Consider the following 22,189-nt stretch of genomic DNA (forward strand, 5'->3'; position numbering starts at 1 on the left):
GCTCCAGCTTCACCCAAGTTGTTGCAAATGATGGGATTTCCTTCCTTCTTAAGCCTGAATAATATTCCATTATATATATACTACCACATTTTCTTTATCCCTTCACTTGAGGACAGGCACTTAGGTTGTTTCTACACCTTGGCTATTGTGAATAATGCTGCTATGAACATGGGAGTACAGATGTCTCTTCAAGATAGCGATTTAATTTCCTCCAGATATGCACCCAGAAGTGGGATTACTGGATCATATGATAGTTTTATTTTTAATTTTTTGAGGAATCTCCATACTGTTTTCCATAGCGGCTGCACCAATTTACATTTCCACCAGCAGTGCACAAAGGTTCCCTTTTCTCCACACCCTTGACAATACTTCTTATCTCTGGTCTTTTAGAGGACAGCCATTCTAAAAGGTGTGAGGTGATATCTTATCATGTTGGTTTTTTTTTTTTGGCTGCGTTGGGTCTTCGTTGCTGCACGTGGGCTTTCTCTAGTTGCGGCAGCTTCTCTTGTTGCAGAGCACGGGCTCTAGGTGGGCAGGCTTCAGTAGTTGTGGCACACAGGCTCAGTAGTTGTGGTGCACGGGCTTAGTTGCTCCGTGGCATGTGGGATCTTCCCGAACCAGGGGTCGAACCCATGTCCCCTGCATTGGCAGGCAGATTCTTAACCACTGTGCCAACAGGGAAGCCCCTCTTATCATGGTTTTGATTTGCATTTACCTGCTGAGCACATTTTCATGTACCTGTTGGCCATTTGTATGTCTTCCTTGGAAAAATGTCTATTCAGATCCTTTGCCTATTTTTTAATTGAGTTATTTCCTTTTTTGCTATTGGGTTGTATGAGTTCCGTGTATATTGTGCATATTAACCCCTTATAAATATGTGGTTTGCAAATGTTTTCTCCCATTCCTCTCCTCAAGTGAAGGCATACAGAAAATGTGGTAGTATATATATAATGGAATATTATTCAGCCTTAAGAAGGAAGGAAATCCCATCATTTGCAACAACTTGGGTGAAGCTGGAGGGCATTATGCTAAGTGAAATAACCTATTCCATAGATTGCCTTTTCACCTTACTGATGGTTTCCTTCGCTGTGCAGCTTTTTAGTTTGATGTAGTCTCATTTCTTTATTTTTGCTTTTGTTGCCTTTACTTTTGGGGTTAATTCCAAAAAATCACTGTCAAGACCAATGTCAAAGAGCTTACCTCCTTATGATTTCCTCTAGAAATTTTACAGAATCAGGTCTTATATGAAGTCTTTAATCCACTTTGAGTTGATTTTTGTGTATGATGTAAGATAAAGGTCCAGTTTTCCAACACCATTTACTAATATTATCTTTGTTTGCCATGGTCTTGTGGGTCTTGTGGATGCAAGCCCCATTGGCTTTCAGAGCTAGGTGTTTTGGGAGCTAGTCAAATGGAAGCCCTAAAAGCTGGGGTGCTGAATGTGGGGTCCAAACCTTTCACTCCTCAGGGAAAAGCTGGTAGTCAGTGGATTAGTCCTTATTGTATGGCTCTGTGCCAGGGGCGAGGTTTATGGTGAGAGAATGTCTCGGTCTCTCCTGCCTGTTTCGACGTGGGAATTTTCTTATTTGTTAAATGTGTAGGAATTGCTTGGCTAGTTTCTGGATTTCTTTCAGTGGGAATTGCTCCATATGCAGCTGTACTTTCTGTGCGTCCATGGGAGAAGGGTAGCTCAGGAGCCTCTCAGGTTGCCATTTTGGTCCTCTCTCCAGAAATTATTTTTTCAGATCACTTTTAAGGAGTGCAAAGAGAAACTAAATATCCAGAATCCTAATTCCCTTAAAACTTTTTTTGGCCTTCGTATCTCTTGTAAAGTACCTGTACCATAGTATAGGTATAGGTACAGTTTGAAGACTGCTACCCCCAAACAGCACAACTTGCCTAAGTAGTATCTCCTTATTGGCATAAAATATTCACAATTTGAAAAAAAACTTTTAAGTTGAGAGTGACTAATCACTTAAACATGTATTTTAAAAGAGATCACTATTAAGTGACTTGACAACTGGTAAACATATGTGTAATGTCACCATTTCTAGAACTGAGGGATATTTTTGCAGTTATTTCTAAAATTTTACCCAAAATGTAGGGTTTCTTTTGCATAAGAAGCTGTTGTTTAATCAACAGTGCATTTTATAACTTGAGGAAATACACTTCTAAAGAAGGGGGTGGGCAGGAGCAGAGAGGTGGTTTACTGTTCTCGGTCCTGCCATTCCATAGCCAAATGAAAACTTCCTCCAGAAGTGACCTGTCGGTCATTAACGTGCACTGGAGCCCCATCCTGGAGTTCTTAAATAATTTTATTAAAATAGGTGGAGGAGGACACTATAAAGAGGGCAGATAAATCAATATAACTTGATACATTATAATAGAGGGGAAAATATCTCTACTTTTACATTTGATAATATTTATTCATTAGTGTTCATAGTGCAGTTGTGCTGTAAAATTAAAAAACAATGACAAGCTAAAATAAGAAGTAATACACTCTTTGGGGTAAAAGGTCGAATTTTTAGTGTACATTAATTTGTTTGATTTGCAGTATACGTTTAGTTGCCTACTTAGTCGTCTTTGGAATTAATAAAAGATTATTTATATATGAATATATATTAAAAATCTTTATAGCAAAAGGTATCAGAGGTACTTATAGAGAACTCAGGTTCTCTCCACTTAGGTGGGGGGGGTGGTAAGGAGCTGGTGACAAAGTGTACCACATACCTTGATGTTTGTGAAAATGTTTATTCCCTTCCAGCCTATAAATTACAAGACAAAGTGTGACGACAATGTAAGGTGACTTTCTTTTACTTTTTATTGTTGAGAGTTTCACACATATGTAAAAATGGATTATTACAATGGACCTCAAATGTCTATCCACTAATATTATTTCATCTATACTCCCCACACTACCCTCCCCTCCCACCACTGGATTATTTTAAAGCAAATTCCACTCTGTTTTACCATATTATTTCAGGGCATATCTCCCAAAAATGACTTTTTAAAACACACAACCACAATACCATTATGATACCTAAAAATTAACAATACCTGGCTATTTTAAAATGCATAGGAATTTGCACATCTACAGGATTACTTTCTTCAAAGAATCATCTTAAAAGGCTATAATGATGCTAAATGCTAGCATTTCTAAATACTTTTTAGAAGTATTTTGGAATACTTCTCAGGATTATTTTCAGGATTTGCAATGTATTCCTTAATTATCCCAAGTGATGACAAATCTTTACTCTTCAAGGGTAGACCTGACCTGAAAACAGTCAAAAGTCTTTGGGAATAAACCCCAATAAATAGGGGGAGTAATGAGACTGGGAAGGACTGGTTCTGTTAAAGAGAGTAATATACACAGAGGCACAAGGTGTGTCCCCCTTTCATGAAAGGAGTCTGATGCTCATAAACTAGCTCAGAAATTACCCTCAGTGACCAGAGATGCTGAGTGAGAAAAAGAGCTCAGTTGTTTTGGGAGCAGAAGCTGGAGAGAAACTAAGAGGAGAATGTGAGAGGCAGCTGCTAGAGAGCCAGCCAACTGGTGAAAGGAAGTTATGCTTAATCTTTGTACCCTAAATTCCAGTGATTCCAGGCCACTTTCAGGATTTATCTTGCATTTCAGTCCTCTGTGCTTTTGCAAACAATGTTCCCTGTGATTGGAATGCCTACTCCCACTGGGTGGACTCACTGGGCGAATCGCTAGTCATCCTTTAAGACCTTGATCAAATATTACTACATTCCTTGACTCTCTCTGGAAAAATTAGCTGTTCCATTGTCTGGTCCCAGTTGTACTTTGTAGGTATCTCTTCTAACATCTCTGTGACTACTTTATAATTATTCAGATACGTATATATTTCTCCAATTAGACTGGGAGCTTCATTTTTGTGTCTTTGGCACACAGACAGTGATTGGCACACAGTAGGCCTTCAGTAATCATTTGTTTAGCACACAGATAAAATTAATAATCTATGTATTTTTACATGGGGTAGACCTTGAAATGTCCTCACAATGCAGCAAAGTAACTGCAGGCTTGAAATATTACAGAATAAAGCAAAGAAGAAAAGTCTTATATGCAAGAGCAGTTTTTGTAACAGAAACCCTGGAAGTTTCAGATGCTGTCAGTGGAAAGTTACAGCATAGAACTACCCAGAGAAACGTCAGCAATTTCTTTTCTTCTTTTTAAAAATAAAATTTCCAAATCCATTTTTTAGGATCATAATTGTTTTATTTTTCTTTGAGGGACTGATACTTGAGGAGTTAACAAATTAAGCACCAGTAAAAACTGAGATCAAACTTAGTTGATGCACATTTTTCTCAAAATAAATTTGGAAGGCAGAACACAAAGCATAAGAAATGAATCATCTGCTTCAAAGAGAATAGATGACTGACTCTTAAGGTCACTGTGTAAAAACTAAAGAAATTTGTAATGATTGAAACTATGAAGTATGCTCTCCTGTCAGGACGATTCATATACTCCTCTCACTTTCTCTCCCACCTTCTGCCCCAGAGCAAGAACAGCCTATCCACTCCTACTCCAATGACCTGGTCTTGGGCCCTGGTGGGAAGCAGAAGCAACTCTTCCAGCATTATGCCAGTGGCAGTGCCACACCTGTGGCATAGTCCTAGGATGAGAAATAAAGGAGTTTGTGGGTAGCCCAGGTGGATAGAAAGGAGCAAGGGGAGAGCCACCCATAAAGAACAATTACATCTGATGTCACCTGTTCTTGGTTGAACCTGAATCTTACCCAGACAATAAAGCCTGTTTTTCAGACTGCTTTCTGGGCCCCAGTTGGCTCACAGCATATTTTCAAACCAATTTTTTAAGAAAATTCAGTAAGTCCACAGAAATTTTTCAATCCTTCTTGTCAGGTGGTAAATATCCTGCTGAACCATGTTTGTATGGAAATAACCTGATTTGGATACAGAAGAAACAGGACTGAAGTAGCTGAGCAACAGGTTTGCTTAGTTTTAAAGGTTACATTGCACAACCTGGGCAAGGCATCCCATGATATAAAAGACTGTTCTAACTCAACACGGAAATCTGGCCAGACCACCCAGGGATTTACAAAAGCTCTTTGGCCCCCGCAGCACTGACCTCATGACACATGGCCTCTTGGATCCTGTGGCCACTCTCAATTGGAGAATACACAAAATAAATTAGCACTTGCTTTTTACTAGTTTTATAAAGGAAATCTATTTTTTTAAAGAAAAATAGAATCCAAAATTACAGCCTAAAATGAATGCATGCACACAAAGTTGAGAATATAGAAATGATGCTAAGCCAAATAACAGTACCATTTTTATGTTGTTTGAAAACAGCCTATTTTGATTGTTACATACAAAGAATTTCACATTTCTAATAAAGAGGGAAATGATGAAACATCCAAGACTCCCCTTTATCTTCTGAAATACCAAATCCCAAAAAGTAAGATTTAATCTGCTTCCAGATTTCAAGAGAAAGTTATATGAGAGATATCTTCTTAAAATCTCAGAGAAAACAAAGCTAAAATATTTAAAATGATTTTTGAAATGTATATATTAATAGTTTTCTCTGAAGATCAATGTGCTAAATTGAGATTTATTTTTCCCAAAAGAGGTTTAATTTTTTTTTTTTTTTTTTTGGCTGGGTCCAACTTTTGCATAGGGAAGTTCAAAACTGTTTATTGTAACTGTTGCTTCCTACTTAATCATCAATTCAGTTCATATTAATAATGCAACCTTTTACATGCAGATCTCTCTATGACATTATACTTGCCTGGAGGAACCACCCATTAAAAGGATGAGAGAGAATTCATCACCCTCATTACTTCTTTTAAGCACATTCATGAGAATAATGCATCAATTATGATAAATTAATCTTAATAGGTTGCTAAGGGCAGACTTACGCCTGTGATTTGGGCTTGTAAGCCTTTTCTAAAGAAATTCTTTTTAAAAAGTCAACTAGTTGCATCAAGAAATCAATTACTTTCTATAAAAGATACATTTTTGAACTCTTTATTATTAAATAATTTTAAACTTACAAAAGAAATGCAAGAATAGGACACAGAATTACTGATATTTTTCATCCAGATTCACCAGTATTTAAGTTTGTCACATTTGCTTTAGTACTTGCTGTCTCTGTCTCTCTCTGCCTATCTGTGTCTCTATGTATGTATTTATATTTATAGATATTCTTTTACATATCAGGAATTTTAACATTAATGAAATATTATATCTAATATACTGTCCATATTCAAACTTCACTAATAATGATCTTTATGGCAAATTTCCCCCTAATCCAGAATCTAATCCAGGGTTACTCATTGCACTTAGTTGTGTATCTTTTAATCTCCTTTAATCTGGAAAGTTTCCCAGCCTTCCTCTATTTTTCATGACACTGAAATTTTTTTAAGAATACAGTCCATTAAATATGATATCACTTATATGTGGAATCTAAAATATGGCACAAATGAACCTATCTACAAAACAGAAATAGACTCATAGATATAGAGAACAGACTTGTGGCTGCCAAAAGAGAGAGAGGGATGGACTGGGAGTTTGGGGTTGGCAGATGCAAACTATTACATTTAGAATGGATAAACAACAGGGTCCTAATGTATAGCACAGGGAACTATATCCAACCTCCTGGAATAAACCATAATGGAAAAGAATATTAAAAAAAAAGAATGTCTCTGTGTAGAACTGAGTCACTTTGCTATACAGCAGAGATTGGCACAGCATTGTAAATCAACTATACTTCAACAACAACAACAACAACAAAAGAATACAGTCCATTTGTTTTTATAGAATATCTTCCAATTTGGATTTCTTTGAAGTTTCCTCATTATTACATCAAAGTATATATCATTGGCAAGAATGCTTAATAGGTGATGTTGTGTCCTTGGTGCATGGCATCAGGGGCACACAATGAAAGGTTTCTCTCATTAGTGATTTTAACTTGATCACTTGGTTAAGGTGATGCCCATTAGCAAAACAAGATAATTATTGGCTGACAAGAGGAAATAATTAGATGAAATTTTAGAGTTATTTTGTGTGGATTGTTTTCTGAATATTAAAATTTCATATTTAATGACACAATACCAAGCACTCAAAATAAGAAAATATATAGAACTTGCTAAATGAAGTGCTAGGAACTCAAGCAAGAAATATTACTTATTGGGCTTCCCTGGTGGTGCAGTGGTTAAGAATACACCTGCCAATGCAGGGGACACAGGTTCGAGCCCTGGTCCAGGAAGATTCCAAATGCCGCGGAGCAACTAAGCCCGTGTGCCACAACTACTGAGCCTGCGCTCTAGAGCCCGCGAGTCACAACTACTGAAGCCTGTGCGCCTAGAGCCCGTGCTGTGCAAGAAGAGAAGCCACCACAGTGAGAAGCCCGCTCACCACAACTAAAGAAAACCCGCGCGCAGCAACGAAGACCCGACGCGGCCAAAAATAAAATAAATAAATAAATAAAAAGAAATATTACTTATTGTATCAATGACTAATGGGACTCATGACCTAATAAACATAGCTTTGATATATTTTATGCATACTACCTAAAAAAACACTTTAATGTGCATTATCTCTAAACTTTATTACAGACCTGAAAATTTTTAATATCAGCTCCATTTTGCCTATGAGGCAAGAGAATTCAGTGATTCTTTTGGGATTAACAGGTAGTAAGTGGAAAAGACAAGATTTGAACACAAACCTCCCTGGATCTCAAAGCCCTCTTGTTCTAGCATATCATACTGCATTTCTTCTAAATGAAAAATCTAAGTTTCTATATGTTAGCCAAAAACAAATATAAATGTTATTGATCTTTCTCTGTATAAAAAGTAGATTAACTTTTGAAGAGAATTTTTTAAAATGCCAATGGTAAATTTTTAAAATTATGAGTATATTTTAAATCAGGCACTGGAAATAATGGAAATCCTGGTGTGCCAGCTTTAAGACTTGGTGTATATATTGAACTTCTATTTACTTACTGAACTTTTATTTGCCACATGTCTCTCTTTATCACAGACGTTATCCCCTGTTCCACATCCTCTCATTTAGTCATATTATTCATCTATATCTTTCTTTCTGGATATTTTGGATCTCTGTATCTCTCTCTCTCATTTTGGCCTCTTTCCCTTTCCAAAAAACCTTCTCCATTTTTTCAATGTTTCCTTCTTTCCATCATATTATCACAGCTAACAGGGATCTGGGCAATGAAGATCATCTCAAGGGATCAGTCCTGAACCCTATGCCATTTAGCACTTCCATTAATAATTTGAATGATGATAATTAAGAGTAATTCCAAACTGAAAGGGGTGGCTGTAACCTAAGAAATTTGCATTAAAACTAAAATTTCTAACAAGACAGAAAAATGGATGGATAAGAACAGTAGATGTTTTGCAGGATACCAGTAGTGTAATTTAATTACTTTAGGAAAGAAAAATCATCTGTTTAAGCACAAGGTGGCACAAGATGGGCTTTATACAAGTATATCAGGATAGAATAGAAAAGAATAGAGGATTAAAGTGATTCCCATTCTAAATATGAGTCAAGACAGTAGCACATTTGGAAATGTGTCTAATATTGTTACATATGAACAATATTCCAAAACTTATTAACCTTGAAGTTATTCTTCCTTTGTTCTCAGCATTGGTTAGTTCTAAATTACAGGAATGTTTCTATTTTGTCTGTTTACATTTTAAAATGCATCTTATAGGAATATTGGAAAAATAAATGCTTGTAGACATATTACAAATTACTTAGATTCCAGGGAAAAGCAATCTAAAGCTTTAAAGGACATGGAATCAGACCTATAAGGACAAATTTAAGAAACTGAGCTTATTCGTTTACTCCATATTTCAGAACTGTTAATATGGACTGTACTAAAGCAGAAAACTTTTCAGATAAGGCCATGGAAATATTATTTATAGAATCAAAGACTATTTGGACTACAGGATGTAATAATAATAGATACTACTTGCTGTATGGATACAACCTGCTAAGCACTTCATTATTATTTCTAAGCTTCACACAGGCCTGAAAGGAAGTAACATTAGCTCCAACTTCTAATATCTCTCAGTTATAAGCATTTTATTCCTTAATCAATAGGTGCTTACTTTAAAAAGCAAATGCCTGCTGGAGAAATAAGTGTTTTCAATCAATCATGCCTAAATGAAAAACATTTCATCAGATAATCATTTTGTTTCACTCAATATCTAATAAGCAGCTGTTTTGATGGGGGAAGGGAAGGAGAGGGTAGAACAATTTGGGGGTACTGAGATTTAATGCGGTGGCGAGTTTGAGTTGAGCATCAGAGTAGGATTACTGTTACGTAGCACGTATGGTGGGCACATTGCAATTTGTTCTGCACCTCACGTGGCGACAACCACTCCACTGAGCATTATCTGCCTGAGTTTGGGAAGGCTCCCTGCTGAGGGAATTTCTGTGCAGCTTGTCCCAGTCAGCACAGCAGGCAGAGCCAGAGAAAATGCAGGAATCATATATGGTAGATGCAAAGATGAACTTCCTGATTATAAGGATGAGTAAACACTGGAAACAGCTAGTCAGAGAGGGAGTTTGTGGAATCTCCATCCTGAAAGAAGTAGTTCCCTCATGGGAAAAATCTCTGTGGACTACATACCGCTGACTGGACATGACTGGACATACTGAGGGAGGACAAGCTTTGCTTTGAATGAGAGGCAAAGGAGTTGCTTTTTTAAAAATTGAATGCGGTGAGTGAAGTATTCATTTCTGTCCAAAGCAAAAATAGACACTTACCACATTACAAAAAATTTTTATTCTGCAAGAGATCTAGTAAACACACCATCTGGAGAACCTTAGAGTTCAGGTTTTCAGAACTACTGATTTTTAAAAAATAGGCCACCTCTCCTAAATGTTTTATGTAACAGAAGTACTTCCAGTTGGAAATTGGTAAAGGGTAGGCTAATTTGGGGGAACTTTGCATTACAAGATTTTCTCTTTCACCTTTTATCACCCATTATGATCAAAATCATCTGACATGTATATTAGCTGTCTGTGTTCCCCAAGTCAAGGCTCAAAATAAATGCACATGAACATGACCTGAAATTTTGCTTTTATCAGAAATATAAATGACTAGGTCAAATAGCCAGATAAAATTTTATGAGAGTCTGGAACTTTTTCTGGATATTTTTAATCCTCTGCCCGTTGTTTGAACTGTCCGTCTTTTATTTTATTTTATTTTTTGATGTGGACCATCTTTAAAGTCTTTATTGAATATGTTACAATATTGCTTCTGTTTTATGTTTTTGGTTTTTTGGCCGCAGCGCATGTGGAATCTTAGCTTCCCGACCAGGGATCGAACCTGCACCCCTTGCATTGGAAGGTGAAGTCTTAACCACTGGACGGCCAGGGAAGTCCCTGTTTGTCTTATTAACAATTTAAAATACATTGCCCAAATTAGGCCCATAGAATATTTTTATTGAATTTTTTTTTTAACTGTATATCCTCACCTTAGTATAGGTGAAAATCTAACTAACTATAGATCTCATAAAAACAGTAGTTGAAAACAGAATTATATATATATATATATACATATATATATATACCTCAGAGATTGAATTGACAATAAGCATAATTTTTCCTTAGAAGCAAATGGATATATAAATCATATATAAATACTTAAGGACCACCTAAAAATGAGATATTCATGAACATTTCTAGGCCACAGGCAGAACAAGTATATACATTGTGACATCAATAAATACTTACTGAATTAATGAAAACAAAAGATCTCAGGAGGTTTGTGAGTCTTACAACATGTTGTCTTCAATATATCTTTTCATTGTTTGCTAAGTGGACACTCTAAAAGGCATAGCAATTATTTAGTTTATCTTTGTTCATGTTACTATCACCCCCAAATTACAAAATTAATCTACATCTCTTCAGCTTTCATAGAAATCTATTTAACATTATGCCCTTGGACTTCTGCCAAAAGCCTACGTTGAAATGACCATGCAAGGAATATTTTGGCATCTTTCATAAAATTGCAATTTGGGGACACTTTTGTTTGTTCAATGTCCTTCATAACAAGCTTTGTGAAGTAAATTTTTCTTTGAGTTCAATGCTAGGCAATATTTCTTTCTTCTGAGCAACTGGTATCATTCAATTTAGTGGTTAGTAAGACTATGCAACTTATATTTCCCTTTTTAGCAAGAAGTCCAGAGTTACGTTTTCTACTCAGTTTTAACATCTAGTCATTCTTAAGGTTTCAGGTTAATTATACACCATCTCTACACATCGCTTCCATTCCCACAAACCCATTCATAAATTGGCTTTTGTTCTTTCTGTCTCTCTCTCTCTTTTTCAAGTGCCTCTGTATTAATTATAAGTTAATTCAAATATTTTTTTAAAGAGTACAGACAAATAATTTTACATTGTTAAACTTAATAAATTTAATAAATAAACTTAGTAAATTTTTTTCTTAGTTTTCAAGCTAACACATTTGAATACATAATATTAAAGTTTAAATTTAACTCTTGATAAACAATACTCTATCACAAGAGGCAAATGCTACAGATGTGTGTTTATTTAGATGTAACCTACTGACATACTGTAGCGGCAGTATATATGGTTACCTCTAAATATGTCAAACAGCTCCAAATAGAAATATGTACACTACTAGTACAATGCCATATACTCCAAATACTCTGAAAAATTCCTTTAATTCTATAAAACATATGGCTTTATGCTTAAATTTAAAGAATCTCAATCGTTCCCTGGATTTATAGTCCAAAAAGAAACAAGTCTGACATATTTCTGGGTGTGGTTTCTGAAGTTTTTATCCCCTTTGACTTTGATTAGCTGAATATTTGAGGTCATCTTGAAATATGAGCCTTGTCGGTCCAGGGGCTGTGTAACTTTTGTACTTGTCCTTGAGAAGACCCTAATGAAGATCACTGTATTAGAGTATTCTCCGTGACTTAACTTTAGTGATACGCATGCAACAGAAGGGCTTAGCTGTGGAAGCCACTATAAAAGAACTGGGACACGCATGCATCCATATGCAGACATTTCAATAGTACTCTTTGGTTCTAATAAAATTAGGGGTAAAACTTTCTTCCCGTCACCATCGTCTATGAACTCTGAATTGGCTATATATAAGTAGGAGAACATCAAGCACTAATGTCAGTGGTGGGAAGTACAAATACAAGAATAAAAATGAGAAGGAAGTGCCCTCTGGGTGCTGCTACCAGATCATTTTTGGCCTCTGTGCAATAAGTTAGGCCTCTCCTGCATTGGTTCCAAGTATACCATGGAAGAAAGCCAGCTCTAAAATTAATATTCTTCTGATCATTTGAACATTGAATAAAAATTGAGAAGGGATGAATTACCTTCTCTTCCTTTTTGGCCTTCTATTCAGGAACCCATGTCATTTAAGCAATTCTATCCTTGCAAAAGGAAGTCAATCATACCTCCGACCTGGAAAACAACTAGAGCAAATACATGTGTTGAGAGAAGCATGTTCATGGGGGATTATATGAAGGATATGAAATCAATCCATTCCTCTAGATAAGCAGTCACAAACTAAGATTGATTTAACCCACAGGAATATTTTGTTTGGCCCACAGTGTATTTTTTTTTTTTTATTCATTTATTTAATTTTTGGCTGCATTGGGTCTTCGCTGCTGCACGCGGGCTTTCTCTAGTTGCAGTGAGCGGGGGCTACTCTTTGTTGCGGGGCGCAGGCTTCTCATTGTGGTGGCTTCTCTTGTTGCAGAGCACAGGCTCTAGGCACGCGGACTTCAGTAGTTGTGGCACACGGGCTTCAGTAGTTGTGGCTCGCGGGCTCTAGAGAGCAGGCTCAGTAGTTGTGGCGCATGGGCTTAGTTGCTCCACGGCATGTGGGATCTTCCCGGACCAGGGCTCGAACCCGTGTCCCCTGCATTGGCAGGCGGATTCTTAACCACTGCGCCACCAGGGAAGCCCTCACAGTGTATTTTTAAAAATTTGAGCCAACACAGAAATTGTGAGATTTCAAATATAGAAGGTGGCAAGAGTGTTCTTAGTGTCCCCACATGGCAACATCTGCTGCAGTTGAGAAATGGCAGCTGCTCCCTTTACTTGGGGCGGAGGCTCTCCAGGTGGTCACAGTCCATACATATACGCATTTGCTACGCCTACAAAGATTCTAAAATCAGAGTGGCCAGCAGAGAACTGAATGCCAGGATTGCATTGTTACTGCCATTCTAGTGTCAGTGTTGCTTCTACTGATTTTCACTTTGGTGGCTGTCATCAGCGCCAAGCATGTGATCCGATTGCAGACTCATTCAAGTGGAATCTGGGGCTCTTTTCTTTCATGATGTCAGTACAACTAAGTCCTCTACTCTACTGCATAGATATCTAATTATTTATAAGCACTTTTCCTATTCCATCAGAAGAGTAAGATCTCAGTTATGGCACTTCCTTTCTTTTCATTTTCTCATTACACCCACAGCATAGAAAATACACTCACCGTCTACTGTAGACTGCAGTGATTATCCCCAAGTACAGGCTTCCTGAAAGAGGATTATGTAACCCCACCCACAGATGTCAGGTTTAGCCAATGGAATGTGAGCAGATATGATACACGTAATCTCTGAGAAGAAGCTTTAAAAGACATGGTGAGTTTCCACCAGCCATCTTTATCTGCCATGAAAAGGGAATGTCCCAGAAAGGCAATGCTCCTTCAGCCTAGGTCCTGAAATGAGGACACATATGACACCTACTTGAAGGCTGATAGAGCTGCAACTGACCCACATCCTACATGTAATATGAGCAAGCTACTGAGATCACAACCTTGGAGATGAATTCATCTTCACATAGCATTCAAACTCTGAATAAATGCCAGCTCACTTTTGTTCCACTCAATTCTAGTTTCTAAGGATTCACAGAGAAAATTAGCTGCTAAAGAGGAACGATGGAACAAAGTAGAAGAATCCCTGTCTTCTAAGAACTTATAATCATGTAATATTATAAAAACAGTGGCATTTGGAGACATTTGACTTTTGCCTTCAGAGAGCCTACCACATGTCAGTTCTTCTGGTACCATCAGAGACACGAAGATCCTGCTTAGAGACACAAAAAGCTAACAGACATTGGGATAAGGACAGTGCTACAGAAACTAAGAGAAAAATCCTCACATTTGTCAGAAAGTGAATTTTTCTGAAGCCCTTGACTATGTCAGGTATTCTGGAGGGCTCCTAAATGGGCCAGGAGAGGTATCTCTAACAATTGTTGCCAGTGAGCAAGAACAGAAAAACAAATTTTCTTGAAATGTTGTTTAAAGCAAATTGGCTAATGATTTCATCTACCATCTATTTACTAATAACTCCCAGGTCTTTATTTTCCAGTTCAGACTTTTCACTTGTGTTCTGGACCTGCATTTGTAGCTTCCTATTAATTGATGCACCTCAAACTCAACATGTTCTAAATCTAATCATTAGCCTTCTCCATTTCATCTTCCCTGCTTCTCTCCCTCTATTTCCTATCTTAGTGAATAACACCATACTTCTAATCATAAAAACAAACAAACAAAAACAGGAGACATCTTAGGACAGAGGCTGCAACTTAGCTGCTTATTTTCTGAAGTTGTTTTTATTTGGTTCAGACAGAACTTTAAAAAACTTTGAGCCAACATTTAAGATTTGGGAGATGTCACAGAAAAATACAGATTTAGACTTCTCTTTAAAAATCAGAAAATGGGGACTCCTCTGGTGGTCCAGTGGTAAAGAATCCGCCTTCCAACGGAGGGGACGCAGGTTCGATCCCTGGTCGGGGAACTAAGATCCCAAATGCCATGGGGCAACTAAGCCCACGCGCCACAACTATTGAGCTCCTGCGCCTCAACAAGAGAGCCCGTGTGTCGCTAACTACAGAGCCCACGCACCCTGGAGCCTGTGCACCACAACTAGAGAAGAGAAAACCCGCACGCCACAACTAGAGAGAAACTGCACAACGTAAGGAAAGATCCCGCATGCCTCAACGAAGATCCCATGTGCCGCAACTAAGACCTGACACAGCCAAAAAAAATAAGGAAAATAAATAATAAGACAAATAAAAACTTAAAAAAAAATCAGAAAATGAAGCAACATCAGGCCCTACCTACACGGAACAATGGGCTAAAGCTGAGTAGCAGATGTCCCATTTAGATAGCTCTTGCTTCATGTAGTATTCATAATGGCCACAATGATTGCTGAGGCTTCTTTCATTCATTTTTGTCAACTCTCTGGCTCTTGAGGCATCTGAGATGATGACTCTTATGCTAAATCCTTTCTCTCCCCATACCTCCACCACAACCATCAGCAAGTCCTATAGCCTCTAGCATTTCTCCAATCTGTCTCCTCCTCTTCATCTCAATCGCTACATTCTTACTCTGGGATCTCAAGCAATGCTCATCTGGACTACTGTAACAGTTGAAATACCTCTAGTTCCACCTAATGGATTACTGACATACCAGTGAAGTAAACTGATGTAATTATCCTACCTGAAGGACTTCACTGGTTTTCCATGGCCCACAGGTGAAAGTTCAAATTCCTTTAGTCCACGGTACCAGGCCATTCATTCCCTGACCTCCGCCCACCACTCCAGCCTTAACTCATTTCACTCCCACAGCAGTCTACACTCCAACCCTTTCAAACAGTTCTGCTAACCAGGTGGGTTATTTCCATCCTCTGGATCACGCAGCTCTTTATGCCTAGAATATCTTCATCTCATCATTCAATCCACACAACGACATTCTTAACTCCAGAAATCTGGTTCAAGTGTTACCTTCTTTTTGAAGACTTTTCTGTCTCATTCCCAATTCTGCAGGTAGATATGACCATTGCAGTTCCACATCTATCCCTTTCTGTCCCCTGTAAGATTGCTATATTGGTGACCATGACATTTTATTGTACCTATTTGTTTATTTGCTTGTATTAGGCTGGGACTCTGCCTCATTTGCCCTTATATTTCCAGACCCATGCTTGGTGCATACAGCTGCTTAAAAAATATTGGCTTGAATGAATAAATGAATGATTATGTCAAATGATTACTTATAAGTAGGTGTTCTCTTAAATAGGATGATCATCCTCCTGTAATCCTCTTTACACAACTGATTTGCTTCTATTTGGAGATTATTCAAGGGTTAAAATTTTTAGCTCGGTTCAAGAAAATTAATTCAATTTCTGAAATAGCAGGAGCTCAAATCAATAAAGTATATTTGTATTAACAATGTTTCCCCAGTTTTATTCTTAAGAAAGATACCACATATTGCCTCTGACACATGGAGGCAAATGACTGATAAGTAATTTATGATTCAGGTTAATTATACTATATGTAGGACACATATCAGTGTGCCTTATGGGTATAGCTTATAAATAACACTAGGTTATAGCTATCAATCTTCTTAATGAGGAAAAGAATACAATAGGACCTTTAGAGAACTAATTATGAATCAACCAACCTTTACAACATACGAGAATGTAAATGGCACATCTCTAGGTAATATACTCTGTATTACTCTCTAGAAAGCCATATTAATATAAAACTAAAAATATTTACAGCTTCAAACTTTCAGATAAAATCACACAAAAAAACACATGGACATAATTGTAAAAATCAAATAGTATTTCATGGCTGATGAAGAAAGCTACCCCTGCCCCGCCCCCAGGCCTACTTTCACCTTTGTTGGCCATTTTCTTCTGCTTCTGTCTCATTTCTACACAATATGCAGATACTACAAAAAAAAAAAAATCACACAAAAACACCTCTCTTGGAGTTCTAAAGACAGTCATTCATTCAATAAATATTTATTGAGTACCTACTGTGTGCTGGGCACTATTCTAAACTCTAGGGATGCTGCTGCCTTTATAAATATGGCTAAGGGCTGGGGAAGCCAGTACAATATACCAGGCTGGAAGATAAGAAGGGAGCCCAGGGCTGACTATGTAGCATATCAGAACAAATGCCAGTTTGCTGGGGAATTGGACGACTTTCTTTTCACCAGCACCAACGCACATTTTGCATCTGTCCTCATGAAATTTAGATGTTAGTGTGGTGCGGGGGAGAGGGCATAGGGCAGGTCAACAGATGACAAAAAAAATAAATAAGTAAGCCTGTCAAGAGACTAATAAGTTCTGTAACAGAAATAAAGCAGGGAAGAGACATGAGGAGTACTGAGGGGTAGAGGTGCAATTTAAAACAGGGTGCCCAGGGAAAGTCTCACTGAGAAAGTGGCATTTAAGCAAAAAGCTGAAGAAAGCGAGGGAGTGGGCCATGTGGATATGTGGCAGAAGAGCATTCCAGCAGAGGAAACAAACAGCAAATGAGGACAGGGGTCCAGAGGTGCCTGCAACTTTCATGGAACAGCAGGGAAGCCAGTGGCCAGTGTAGCTAGAGCAAGGGAGCATGGAGGAGAATAGTAAATAGTAGATTCAATCAGAGCGGTAATCCAGGGGAGGAAAGAGACAGGATTGGAATATATAGGACAGTTCTTCTCCAATCTGACAGGCCCAACGATCTCTTTTATTTATTTATTTATTTATTTATTTATTTATTTATTTATTTATTTATGGCCGCATTGGGTCTTTGTTGCTGCGCACAGGCTTTCTCTAGTTGCGGTGAGTGGGGGCTACTCTTCGTTGTGGTGTGCGGGCTTCTCATTGCGGTGGCTTCTCTTGTTGCAGAGCACAGGCTCTAGGTGCGAAGGCTTCAGTAGTTGTGGCACGCGGGCTCAGTGCTTGGTGGCTTACGGGCTCTAGAGCGCAGGCTCAGTAGTTGTGGCACACGGGCTTAGTTGCTTCGCGGCACGTGGGATCTTCCCGGACCCGGGCTTGAACCCGTGTTCCCTGTACTGGCAGGCAGATTCTTAACGACTGCTCCAACAGGGAAGTCCCAACTCTCTCTTTTTATAACAAATATTTTATACTCCTCCCTTACTATTCTGAAATTAACCTCACAGATGATATAACTTATCTACACACCTAACTTCAAAAGAATCAATATAATACTGAACCTGTCATATAAATGAGAAATAAATGAAAGTAATCTATAACAAAATAAATCTATTTCAATATGTAAATGTTCAGACATGAACACTGTAAAAAACATAAAGAAAGATGTCACCTTTATAATCACCATAAATGCGGCAGCTACAAATGCAGAATGATAAAGGAGTGTTTTCTTGGAACCTCAAATGTCACAAATGGTGATGCTGATGCAATCTCTGACATGACTTTCTAAATGACAAACCTCTGGTAAAATTCTGAACACTCCAGAGTGTCATCTTCCCTCAATTTCTATGATAGTTGCATTTCTGGAAGATCAAGTGTACATTAAAATCACACAAAAAATATTTTGTATTTATATATAAATGGAGTTAGGTTCTAGGCTCAGATCATCATAAACAGGTTTTTCACCTTCAAGAATGTCCAAAGGACATCCAAGAGTCATGTAGAAGACACACAATGGGACTTTTCCTGGTGATGGGAATGCTTTAATACTTTGATTGTTGTGGTGGTTCCACGGGTGTATACATTTGTCAAAACTGATCAAACTGCACACTTGAAATGGCCTATTTTATTTTATACAAATTATACCTCTAAAATTGATTTTTAAACATCATACAGGGTGAGAAGACGATTCTTTACGGTAAGGGAATCTGTAGGATGGATTAGCAGGCCCCAACATACTAAATGCCACTCAATCATGGTACACCCCAAAAGCCTTGCCTCAAATTTCCAAAACACACCCTAGTAAGTAATACCACATCCATTGAGAATATGGCACGCTGTCTCTTAGTGTGACAGGAAGTCACTAGGGGGTTTTGAGCTGAGGAGTGATGGGATCTGACATGTTTTAAAAAGGACTGTTCTGACCTTTGGAGCAGAGACAGGCAAGGGCTGATGCAGAAAGACCAATTAGAAGACTATCATGAAAGGTAGGCAAGAGATGATAGTAGCTTAGCAAAGTGGTAATCATAAAATGTATCAGAAAAGACCTTCACAAGTTTCCAACAGAGCCACCAAAGGTAATGTAGGAAATAGAAAGAACTCAAAAACTCAGATTTCTCAGATTAAAAGAAGAGAAGTAATTTTCAATATTCTTAACCATACTCCTATAACACTCCGTACTTCATTATGCAATGCAATTAAAAAACACTTTGTGGCCCTAGCTGTGTCATTTTATATCTAAATGTAATGAAACATTTTTCTGGTAAAATGAGATTTAACAAAAATGTTTTTAAAAAAAAAAAGTTTACCATAAAAAAGTATATTTCTTGCCTAAGTGAAATACTTTACCTTGGCTGTTTCTGTGATAATTTAGATCTTGCAATACCTTTAAGCTCAGTATAATGAATGTTAGCTTGTCATCTGAGAGTTTTTCTAAGTGTAGAAATTCAGAAGATTATTCTGGATTTGCTGTAAGATTAGAACCTACTAAATCGAATTGTTTAAGCTTTGAGATCACAGATAATTTCTTATGATTTGTCTTGTTCTCTTAAAATTGGGGGACAGTTAACAGAGAGCTCTAGTTAGTTGATTCCATGTACACTAAAGTTTTATACTTAATGTTCAAATCTTTCCTTTAAAAATATCAGAAAAGGGACTTCCTGGTGACGCAGTGGTTAAGAATCGGCCTGCCAATGCAGGAGACACGTGTTCGAGCCCTGGTTCGGGAAGATCCCACATGCTGCAAAGCAACTAAGCCCCTGCGCCACAACTACCGAGCCTGCGTTCTAGAGCCCACGAGCCACAGCTAGTGAGGCCCATGCGTCTAGGGCCCGTGCTCCACAACAAGAGAAGCCACCGCAATGAGAAGGCCATGTGCCGCGAGGAAGAATAGCCCCCACTCGCTGCAACTAGAGAAAGCCCGCACGTAGCAACGAAGACCCAACGCAGCCAAAAATAAATAAATAAGTACTTTATAACAACAACAACAAAAAAAATCAGAAAAGCATTTTTGAATGAAATGATTTCTCAGGTTTGCTTCAAAATAATACAGTGGAGAGAGAGTGTGGAAGGGATTTAGATGAGACAACATTGGCCATATGATAATTGTCAAAGCTGACAGATGAGTAATGGTGATTCATTTCACTGTTCTCTTTATTTTTGTACAAATTTAGAAGTTTCCATAATGAAAAGTTAAAAAAAATTCAGGGTCTGATAATTCATTCAATATTTGTTGAATAACTGCTATGTGCCCAACTTTTACTGGGAGCTTGGGAGAGATTTATTAACTATGAGGATAAGATCCCTACATTAAAAAGCTCATATCCTAGCTCATATCACATAAACAATTATAAAGCAATGTAAGGACTATAATATTGTGTTAAATGTATACAGTGCTACAGGAGCAAAGAAGGAGTAATTGATTCTTCCTGGTGAAATCACAGAATCTTCCCAGGGGACTGATGTTAAAATTGAGCCCTGAAGGTTAAATAGGCTTTCTCTGGGACAAAAGAAAGGGGCAAGAAGCCTCTGCAGAGAAGGCAATATGACTCCAGAAAATGCTCACATTAAGGCATTAAAAGAAATATAGAAGACAGTGAAAAAAATAAAAAGGTGTCAGAGAGTAAACAATATTTGTATTTTTATTGCCACTACCTAAAACAGTGACTAACAATATACTGGGTGCTCAAAATTATCCTACTGAATAAATTTATTGCTTGAAAGAGAGCTAGGAGGAAAACAGCAGACAGCAGTGTTTTAAAACCCAAGGAAGAATATAACCTACGGGATGGGAAAAAAACATTTGCAACTCATATATCTGACAGGGGTCTAGTAACTAGAAGATATAAAAAACTCTTACAACTCAACAACAAAAAGACAAAGAACCCAACTAAAAAGTGGGCAAAAGACATGAATAGACATTTTTCCAAAGAAGACATATAAATAGCCAATAAGCATAAGGAAAGATGCTCAACAACATTCGTCTTCAGAAAATGCAAACTAAACCACAACAAGATACCACTTCACACCCACTACGATGGCTAAAAATTAGCAAAAGAAATATTTTTAAGGAAAATAACAAGTGTTGGCAAGGATATGGAGAAATTGGGACACTTGTACATTGCTGGTGAGAATATAAAATGGTGCAATCACTGTAGAAAATAGGTTGGTGCTTCCTCGGAAAGTTTAACACAGAAGTACTACATGATCTAGCGATACTGCTCCACATACATGTAAACACATGTTCATAGCAGCACCGTTCACAACAGCCAAAATGTGGAAACAGCGCAATGTCCTTGGATGAATAAATAAAGAAAATGTGGTATATAAATACAACGGAATATTATTCAGCCTTAAAAAGGAAGGAAAATCCTGTCACATACTATAACATGGATGAATATTAAGGATATTATGCTAAGAAGAATAAACCAGTCACAAAAAGACAAATACTGTATGATTTCACTTATATGAGGTATCTAGCGTAATCAAAAGCATAGGAAAAAAAAATAAGCCAGATACAAGAGATCACATATTGTATGATTCCATTTATATAAAATATCCAGAATAGGTAAATCCAGAGACAGAACACAGATTCAGTGTTGCCAGGGGTTGAGAGGTTGGAGGAGTAGGCAGCAATTGCTTAACAGGTACAGGGTTTCATTTTGGGGTCATGAAAATGTTTTAGAACTAGACAGAGGTGGTGGTTGCACAGCACTGTGAATGTACTCAGTGCCACTGAATTGTTCATTTTAAAATGGTTAATTTTATGCTGTGTCAATTTCACCTCAATTTAAAAACAAAACTAAGGAAAGCGAGGATTTCAGGAAGAAGGATATTTATTGAAAAGGGTCATATGCCAAGGAAAGATTGAGCTGGATGTAAACTAAGAGGTCATTGGTTTTAGCAAGTAGGAGGTCCTTTTAGGAGAAATGTGCCAGTAGTCAGAGCGCTGTGGTTTGCAATAAATGGGCCTGTGCACTAGCTTGTGGGAGTCTTGAGCATTTAGTAGGATAAGGGGAGTCAGTGGAGAGGGAAAGACTGAAGACAGATAACGGAGAGGAAATATTTGTACAGCAAGACTAGGAAGAGATAAAAGAATAGAGAGGATCAACAGGGAGAGGAGTTAGCTTTGGAGAGAATTAAGAAACCTAATATTGGAGAGAAACAAATGAGAATGGGATATTGTGATTTCCAAATTTCACTTGGAAAGGGGTGAGTTGAAACTAGGTAACTTTTATTTTCTCTAG

General features: G+C 37.7%; 1 protein-coding gene across 3 annotated transcripts in view; it reads right to left on the reverse strand.

The window, feature by feature from the left end:
• Positions 1–22,189, reverse strand: part of GSAP (gamma-secretase activating protein) — a 191,581-nt gene that overhangs the window by 154,878 nt on the left and 14,514 nt on the right. Inside the window, exons 2-3 of one of the 3 annotated variants that reach the window (XM_082473469.1) lie at positions 12,366–12,464; positions 10,744–10,836 (exon numbers count right to left, since the gene is read on the reverse strand). The exons of the other annotated variants lie outside the window; for them this stretch is intronic. The gene's annotated coding sequence lies outside the window, so the exon portion shown is untranslated. The remainder of the gene's footprint in view (positions 1–10,743; positions 10,837–12,365; positions 12,465–22,189) is intronic. 3 annotated transcript variants of the gene reach the window in all.

This window comes from Balaenoptera physalus (genome assembly GCF_965194825.1).
Source record: "Balaenoptera physalus genome assembly, chromosome: 8".
NCBI lineage: Eukaryota > Metazoa > Chordata > Mammalia > Artiodactyla > Balaenopteridae > Balaenoptera > Balaenoptera physalus.